The sequence below is a fragment of the Arachis hypogaea genome, chromosome 15 (assembly GCF_003086295.3).
Source record: "Arachis hypogaea cultivar Tifrunner chromosome 15, arahy.Tifrunner.gnm2.J5K5, whole genome shotgun sequence".
NCBI classification, from domain to species: Eukaryota; Viridiplantae; Streptophyta; class Magnoliopsida; order Fabales; family Fabaceae; genus Arachis; species Arachis hypogaea.
In genome coordinates this window covers 87,547,030-87,555,328 of record NC_092050.1, presented here as the reverse complement: position 1 = coordinate 87,555,328, position 8,299 = coordinate 87,547,030, and the positions used below count along the sequence as shown (strand labels likewise).

Sequence of the window (8,299 nt, the reverse complement as noted above, 5' to 3'; positions counted from 1 at the left end):
AGATCTCAATGCCTTCCTAGATCCAACAAGAACAATTGCAAAGGAAATTGTAGATTGCAAAGAAAGTAGATGAAGAAGCAAGTAACCGAAACTGAAATTCAATTAAGCAGAAAATTAAACAAGATCCCAAGGTGAGATTGAAACAGAATTTCTTTAACTCTCCACCCAAAATCCAAGACAAGAAAAATAAAGAGTGCTGGGCAAGAACAAGGAAGAAGAGAGATCAATTCTCCTCCCAAATTCTCTTGAATTAAAACAACAATGCTAAGAAAAATAAAAGTGAGCTCCAAGCAAAACCGAAAAGAAAGCTATTCTGCCAAACTAAAAAGGAAGCTCCCTTTAAAACTTAAATTCTAATCTATTTATACACTTTCTTCAAATGGTCTTCAAGCCTTCAATTGGGCTTTTGCTCTTGGTGGAATTGGGTTGAGAGAGGCCTTGGTTGATTGCTCTTGGAGTTTGGAGAAGAACCGAATTGAACCGGGTTAGAATCATGAAAGCTTGAGTAAAAGTTGGAGTAAAAGTTAGGGGTCTAACTTTTGCTCCAACTTTTCACATCAGCACCCTTGTTTTGCTGATACCAACGTTGGGGCAAAAGTTAGGGGTCTAACTTTTGCTCCAACGTTGGCCTCCCCTTGGTTATTCATGGCGCCAACGTTAGCCAAAAAGTTAGGGGCTAACGTTGGCGCAAACTTTTGCTAGTCCAGGGAGTATTTTTCATGCGCAAAAGTTAGCCAAAAAGTTAGGGGTCTAACTTTTCCTCCAGATTTTGCCCAAAAGTTAGCCAAAAAGTTAGGGGCTAACTTTTGCTCCAGCTTTTGCCCAAAAGTTAGCCAAAAAGTTAGGGGCTAACTTTTGGTCCAGCTTTTGCTTCCTGGTTCATTTTCAATTAATCCAAAAGTTTGAGCTAAAGTTTGAGGCAAACTTTTGCTCAAACTTTTTGTTCTCTCTTCCTCCTAGCCATTCCTTCTTGCATCAACCTTTCTCCAAGCTTTCTTCACCTATCATTAATCAACCAAACACATTAAAGCTATGCTCAAAATCATGAGATATTCATTCTTTCATAATATGTGACAATTATAGCATAAAACCTCATGAAATAGCATGAATTCATACATGGTTGATTAAATCAAAGGAAACATGAAAATCTACCCAATTATTAAAGGGAGAGAGAAGGGGTAAGAACTGGGGAGTTCTTAGTAGGGCCGGGGTTATTAGTTACGTTCATTTATTTGGGGTCGATTAGTAATAACATAATATAGCGAAGCAGTAAACAGAAGATAAGGATAGAAAGAGAAAGTAGAGTGAACAGAAAGCATAACACAAACAAAAGAATACAAGAAAATAAAGCACAGAAATAGCATACGAGCAGACAAACATAAAGAAGTAGATCACACACAGAAAGGAATGCAATAGAGAATGATGCGCAGACAAGAATGATGCATGTCTAGCCCTAGCGCAGGCCATGAGCTCATGTGTCAGTTGGCTGCCCGCAATCCCGACATTTATCCGGTCACGAGTAATCCCGATTTCCCGAATACGATTTTCCATTCCTAAATAAATGCGCATATAATAATAGCCGCTCATTTGAGACAGCCTCTGCTTACTGCAGGAAAATATATATATATACTCTGCTCTGCTCTGGGGAAGCGGAAAATAGCTGTAGGTAACTTAGTTTCCCTACAGAAGCTCTGGGTTGCATTAAGCAACTAATATATATTAAATATAGCTCTGGGTTGCATCAAGCAACTAATATATATATAAATATAGCTCTGGGTTGCATCAAACAACTAATATATATATATATAAGTATAGCTCTGGGTTGCATCAAGCAACTAATATATATAAATATAGCTCTGGGTTGCATCAAGCAACTAATATATATATATATAAGTATAGCTCTGGGTTGCATCAAGAAACTAATATATATAAATATCTCTTTATTATATTACTCTTCTCTTTATATCTCTTTACTCTGTTCTGGTTTCTCTTTTCTCTGTATCTCTTTACTCTGTTTTAATTACTCTGTTCTCTGTATCTCTTTTCTCTTCTCTGATTACTCTTTTTATCTGTATCTATATTACTCTTTTTCTCTTTATCTCTTTACTTTGCTCTGGTTACTCAGTTTTCTGTGTTTCTCTACTCTGCTCTGATTTCTCTGCTTAACGTATGTATTTAAAGTTTATGTAAATTTCGGTATGAATAGTTCGCCTGTCCCAAGTATAGGTTCATTAAGTCTATACTGAAACAGTTTAACTTTCCATATAATACCTAACCCTGGTCGCAACTCAAGGACAAACTATGTTGCCCTAGTTCGTTCACTAATTTCTGTCTATTTTTCTGTTATTAAAACCTTACAGACTTTTCTTTAGTTTTTATCTTTTCTTCAACTTTTTATCTTTCTTTTATCTTTGCCTCACTAATATGTTAACCACTCCCTAAGTGTTTTATGAAGGTAATTATGAGATTCTGCGCTTAAAGTTGTCTTTCTAAAGCTTTTACAAAAAACTGCCTTTTCCGCATTATTTTATTATTTTTATTAAAATATTATTTTTAATTAAATATTATTATTTAATATTTTATTATTATTTATTATTTTATTATTAAATTTTCGAAAATTAACTTTACTTTAACCTTTAACCTTTAAAATTCACTTTTTACCACCCGTAACTTTTAATATTTCTACTTTTACCATCCTAACTTTTGGAAATTACAAATAACCCCCCAAACACCAAAATATTTACTTCCTTGCCCTTTTATGGATCAAAAAGGTGTTCTTCATTGTTCTTCACCACACTCAAAGTGTTCTTCGTGTTCTTCGTAAATTCTTCAGATTCTTTCTTTGTTTTTACCCGTTTTTCAGTCTTTGCAGCACCCGATTTTTACCATAATTCAAAATAAATTTCCAGCCACTAAAACCCCATCCTTTCTACATGATTTTAACACAAATTGAACCTCAATTTAAACTTATGGTTTCGTTTTCCAGCAGCCACAAGAACACACATTCATAGCTTGAATTTCATCAAATTTCATCAAATTTTCACCAAAATTTCAACAAGAATTACTCATACAAACAATCAATTTCAAGCACAGCCAAACCATATCATAATCACACAACTCAAACACAATCAATCAAGATTAAATTCATCAATCCCTACCTTGATTTGCTGCTCCAAATCCGGTTAAACTTTCAGGTGGTCCTTAAGCACTTTTTCCTCCTAAATCACATCAAGAACAACTTTAAATCCAAAAACTCTCAACTGACCAAATCTCACTCAGTATGTTAGGAAGAGATATCTCACCTTAGACTTGCTGGAAGTTCACGTTTCTTGGCCCTCAAGTCAAGTTAAGCATGATTCCTAAGGAAGAACATCAAGAAAACACATGTTTTGCATGGTTTTCCTTGAAAACCGAATTGAAATGGGAGGGAGACAGCCATATCACCTTATTTCCATCCTTGATAAGTTACATGGTTATGTAGAGGAAGAAGAGAGGATCATTTTGGTGAAATCGGAGTTTTGATTTGAGTTTTGGTTCAGAAGAAATCAAGTTTTGAAGATTAAGTGTTCATGAAGTTTTCTCTCTTTTCTCTCCTTTCAATTTCGGCCAAAGGGAGTAAATGACCAGCCTTGGAGTTTCTTGGGGGTGTAAGGTGAGTTGTGATTGGTTGGCTTGGAGGTGGGTTAAAATAATATTAAAATATCTCTGGTGTACAACTACTAAAACTAGGTGTATCGGAACACTCGTAAAAACATCTCTAAAAATTATTTTCTGAGCTACTAGGTGCTAAGCTAGGTAACCTTATAATATCATTCAAGAAGCTTCTAATACTAATATAATGATAATATTATACTATTATCTCTCTCCTCTCATGAATCGAGTCCGGTTCGTCAAACAGAGACTATTTACGAAAATCAGAATCAAAACTGCCAACCGATACGGTTCAAAAACTAGGTTCTTCGTGACCGCATTATCGAGCTTGCCTCAAAAAGTTCTAGCTTAAAGAAGACGTAACGACAATGAGGATCGAGATACTTGATGATATAGAAGTGGTTCTCCCCTTACTGATCTTCTGGAGAAATCAGTACTTTCAGAAAAGATCTCACGTACTCGAAAATCAGGGTTGTTACATATTGCTCCCTGATGAGCGGATAATTTATACACTTTTTGGCATTGTTTTTAGTATATTTTTAGTATATTTTAGTTAGTTTTTATTATGTTTTTATTAGTTTTTAAATAAAAATCACAATTCTGGAATTTACTATGAGTTTGTGTGTTTTTCTGTGTTTTCAGGTATTTTCTGGCCGAAATTGAGGGACCTGAGCAAAAATCTTATTCAGAGGCTGAAAAAGGACTGCAGATGCTGTTGGATTCTGACCTCTCTACACTCAAAGTAGATTTTCGGGAGCTGTAGAAGCCCAATTGGCACGCTCTCAATTGCATTGGAAATTAGACATCCTGGGCTTTCCAGCAATATATAATAGTCCATACTTTGCTCGAGATTTGGTGGCCCAACCAAGCGTTTTAAATCAGCTCAAGAATTCTGGCGTTTAACTCCAAAACTGGCACAAAAGCTGGAGTTAAACGCCCAAACTGGCACAAAAACTGGCGTTTAACTCCAAGAAAAGTCTCTACACATGGAAGCTTCAATGCTCAGCCCAAGCACACACCAAGTGGGCCCGAAAAAAGATTTCTGCATTAATTACTGATTTCTGTAAACCCTAGGCTACTAGTTCTCTATAAATAAGACCTTTTACCATTGTATTTTCATCTTTGGACGTTTAGTCCCTAGACCTTGGAGGCTAGCCATTCGGCCATGCTTACACCATTATCACTTTTGTATTTTCCACGGTGGAGTTTCTACACACCATAGATTAAGGTGTGGAGCTCTGCTGTTCTTCATGAATTAATACAAAGTACTATTGTTTTCCTATTCAACTCAAGTCTATTTCTTCTCCAAGATATTCATTCGTTCTTCAACTTGATGAATGTGATGATCCGTGACACTCATCATCATTCTCACCTATGAACATGTGCCTGACAACCACCTCTGTTCTACTAGCAATGGCTTGAATGCGTATCTCTTGGGTTTCTAATCTAAGATTGGAATCTTCGTGGTATAGGCTAGAATTATTGGCAGCCATTCCTGAGATCCGGAACGTCTAAACCTTGTCTGTGGTATTCTGAGTAGGATCTGGGAAGGGATGACTGTGACGAGCTTCAAACTCGCGATTGTGGGGTGTGTGACAGATGCAAAAGGATCAATGGATCCTATTCCGACATGATCGAGAACCGACAGCTGATTAGCCGTGCGGTGACAGCTGCATTTGGAACGTTTTCACTGAGAGAACAGAAAGTAGCCATTGACAACGGTGATGCCCAACATAAAGCTTGCCATGGAAAGGAGTATGGATGATTGGAAGAAGGTAATAGAAAAGCAGAGGTTCAGGGGGAACAAAGCATCTTCATACGCTTATCTGAAATTCCAACCAAAGAATTACATAAGTATCTCTATCTTTATTTTATGTTTTATTTATTTTTTAATTATCAATTCTCCATCACCATTTGAATTCGCCTGACTGAGATTTACAAGGTGACCATAGCTTGCTTCAAGCCGACAATCTCCGTGGGATCGACCCTTACTCACGTAAGGTATTACTTGGACGACCCAGTGCACTTGTTGGTTAGTTTTACGGAATTGTTGACAAAGTGTGATTCACGTTTGAGAGCTCCAAGTCTTTGGTGCCATTGTTGATGATCACAATTTCGTGCACCAAGTTTTTGGCGCCGTTGCCGGGGATTGTTCGAGTTTGGACAACTGACGGTTCATATTGTTTCTTAGATTAGGTACTTTTCAGAATTTTTAAGAATGGATTCTAGAGTTTCAAGGTGATGTTCTTATCATCACAAAAGCTGATTGATTCTCATCAATTTAGCTGCTGAATGTAACGTCCTGCTGAAGCTTGGCCAAACATGTCTAATCTTTTAAGACTGAAGCTTTAGACTAACATTGCATGATTCCTGGAATTCTTATTAAAAGTTTTGATTCTCTTTATTTTCTTTTCCATATAAGTTTTGAAAATCAAAAAAAAATTTATAAAACCATAAAAATCAAAAATATTTTATGTTTCTTGTTTGAGTCTAGTATCAATTTTTAAGTTTGGTGTTAATTGCATGTTTTTATTCTTCTTGCATTTTTCGAATATATGCATTATGTTCTTCATTGATCTTCAAGTTGTTCTTGATGATTTCAGTGCTCTGATCTTTAAATTCTCTTGTTTTGTGTATTTTGTTGTTTTTCTTATGCATTCTCAATTTGTTAAAGCCTCTAATACAAAATTTCTAAGTTTGGTGTCTTGCATGCATTGTTCATTTGATCTTAGTTGCATTTTTTGTTATTTCTCATCATTGAAAAATTCAAAAAATTTTCAAAATTGTGTCTTTTCAAGTCAATAATACAGAGAATTGAAGATTCAGAACATTCAGCAGAGGAATCAAACAGAAAAAGCTGGGTGTTCAAAACGCCCAGTGAAGAAGGAAAACTGGCGTTTAAACGCCAACCAGGGTACCTGGCTGGGCGTTTAACACCCAAAAAGGTAGCATTTTGGGCGTTAAACGCCAGAATGGATGCCATTCTGGGCGTTTAACGCCAGGATGACACTAGAGGGAAGATTTTGTTTTTAACTCAAATTTTTTTCAAATCTTCATAATTTTTCAAAATCAAATCTTTTTCAAATCATATCTTTTCAATCATATCTCTTCAAAATCAATTTCTTTCCATTTTTTTTACTATTTTCGAAAATCCTTGCTAAAATTAATGATTTACTTCAAAATTTTCAAATTGTTACTTGCCTATTAAGAAAGGATCAAATTTTAAATTTTAAGAATCATATCTTTTAATTTCTTGTTAGTCAAGTAATCAACTTTAATTTTAAAACTTTCTCTTTTTAATTTGATCTTCAATCATATCTTTTCAATCATATCTTTTCAATTACATCTTTTTCAAAATTAACTCTCAATCATATCTTTTTAATTTCTAATTTCAAAATCTTTTCAAAAAATCACTTAATTTCTTTCCTAATCTTAATTTTCGAAAATCTCAATCAAATTTTCAAATTTCTTTTTAATTATTTCAAAATCTTTTTAATTTATTTTCGAAAATTCTTCCCCTCTTCTCACATCCTTCTATTTAAAGGACTAACACTCTTCCTCAAGGTGCAATTCGAACTTCCTCCTTCTTTATATGTTCGAATTCTCTTCTATCTACCTCCTCCTTTTATTCTTCTTTTCCTCTGACACCTCAAGAAATCTTTATACTGTGACATAGAGGATTACCTACTTTCTTGTTCTCTTCTCTTTCATATGGCAGGAACAAAGATAAAGGCATACTTGTTCAAGCTGATCTTGAACCTGAAAGGACCTTGAAGAGAAAACTAAGAAGCTAAAGCACAATTCTCTTTAGAGGGCCTAACAGAGCTCTTCAAGGAAGAATAAACCATGGCAGCCGAAAACAACAATGCCAACAATGCAAGGAAGGTGCTTGGTGACTTTACTGCATCTACTCCCGACTTCTATGGGAGAAGCATCTCAATCCCTGCCATTGGAGAAAACAACTTTGAGCTTAAGCCTCAATTAGTTTCTCTAATACAACAGAATTGCAAGTTTCATGGACTTCCATTGGAAGATCCTCATCAGTTCTTAGCTGAATTCTTGCAAATCTGTGACACTGTCAAGACCAATGAGGTTGACCCTGAAGTTTACAGATTTATGCTTTTTCCTTTTGCTATAAGAGACAGAGTTAGAACATGGTTGGATTCACAACCTAAAGAAAGCCTGAACTCTTGGGAAAAGCTAGTTAATGCCTTCTTGGCAAAGTTCTTTCCACCTCAAAAATTGAGCAAGCTTAGAGTGGAAGTCCAAACCTTCAGACAAAAGGAAGGTGAATCCCTCTATGAAGCTTGGGAAAGATACAAGCAATTGATCAGAAGATGTCCTTCTGACATGCTTTCTAAATGGAGCATCATAGGTATTTTCTATGATGGTCTGCCTGAACTATCCAAGATGTCATTGGATAGCTCTGCTGGAGGATCTCTTCATCTGAAGAAGATGCCTGCAGAAGCTCAGGAACTCATTGAAATGGTTGCAAATAACCAATTCATGTACACTTCTGAAAGGAATCTTGTGAATAATGGGATAGCTCAGAATAAAGGAGTTATTGAGATTGATACTCTGAATGCCATATTGGCTCAGAATAAAATATTGAACCAACAAGTCAATATGATTTCTCAGAGTCTATCTG

General features: G+C 35.6%; 1 non-coding gene across 1 annotated transcript; it reads right to left on the bottom strand.

Annotated features, from left to right (window-relative positions):
- Positions 1–7,899: 7,899 nt before the first annotated feature.
- Positions 7,900–8,007, bottom strand: LOC112752779 (small nucleolar RNA R71). Its single transcript, XR_003177195.1, has one exon. It is a non-coding gene; the product is annotated as a small nucleolar RNA R71 (small nucleolar RNA).
- Between the last annotated feature and the right edge of the window lie 292 nt (positions 8,008–8,299).